The following is a 1,131-nucleotide window of genomic DNA, read 5'->3' on the forward strand; positions in this document are numbered from 1 at the left end:
GTAATATATGTCTGCTACCATAAATCTTAACTACTTCATGGAAAATTTTTATGACCTGCCAAACAGTCCCTATTTTGGCATATTTAAGCAAATTCCCAAAATTAAACCCATTTAAAGCATTAAAAGTTTAACAACCTTAACCCTTGCTGCAATGTTCATTATGACAGGTGCCTTGTAGAGAATAATTGAACTCCTCCTTCTACACATCTCTTGAACCACAAATATTTGTAATACTTTGTTTTTGACATATCAATTTTGAGTTTCTTCTTAAATATGTGCTTATGTAAGAAATAAATATTTCATGACCATTCTTTTGCATTTACTTTTTGTTGAAGTGTCTAATTTAAGAAAATCAATTACACTTTATATATAAAAAAAAAGTTCTGTGCTCAATTTGGCAGCACATACCCTAAACCTGGAATGATACAGAGATGATGAGCATAGCTCCTTCGAAGGATGACACACAAATTCCTGAAGCGTTCAATATTTTTACAATGACAGACGCTGGAGGGAATGTGGCCAGAAGTAAACACTACTGAATTCTTGGTGAGAGTGTAAACTTGTCAACCCCTTTGAAAAGCAGAATGGAGGTTCTTCAAAAGATTCCACATAGAGATCCTCTATGACGCAGCAATCCTTCTTTTGGGCATTCACCCAAATGATCAGAAACAAGACCATACTAAAACTACAAGCACAACTATGTTTATTGCAGCATTATTTACCATAGGTAAGATATGGAACCAACCCGATGCCCCTCAGTACATGAATGGATCAAGAAAATGTGTGTGTGTGTGTGTGTGTGTGTGTGTGTGTGTGTGTGTGTGTGTGTGTGTGTGTGTGTAACTGTGACCCCTCTGTACAGTACTTTTACAACTAAAAACATATAAAAGTGTTCTGAAATGGAAGAGTTTATTCCCCCAATTTTATCCATATAATATTGTTAACAAAGCAGATTTTTAAATACTACGTAGAATGTGATACGTATTACAGAAACCATTACATGTAATGAGCAACCAGAAATAATGTTATCAATTGACTATGCACTGCTTCCAAGGAAGCCAGATGGATAATTTCTCATGCTCTAAATCAAACTGGTGATCTTATGTCTTGATAGTGTAAAAATATCAGGGA

At 34.9% G+C, this 1,131-nt stretch overlaps 1 non-coding gene across 1 annotated transcript; it reads left to right on the forward strand.

The window, feature by feature from the left end:
- Positions 1-385: 385 nt before the first annotated feature.
- On the forward strand, positions 386-491 carry LOC138837820 (U6 spliceosomal RNA). Its single transcript, XR_011375460.1, has one exon. It is a non-coding gene; the product is annotated as a U6 spliceosomal RNA (small nuclear RNA).
- The last annotated feature ends 640 nt before the right edge of the window (positions 492-1,131 follow it).

The sequence above is a fragment of the Dipodomys merriami genome, unplaced genomic scaffold, assembly GCF_024711535.1.
Source record: "Dipodomys merriami isolate MVZ:Mamm:240054 unplaced genomic scaffold, mDipMer1.0.p SCAF_276, whole genome shotgun sequence".
In the NCBI taxonomy this organism is placed as follows: domain Eukaryota; kingdom Metazoa; phylum Chordata; class Mammalia; order Rodentia; family Heteromyidae; genus Dipodomys; species Dipodomys merriami.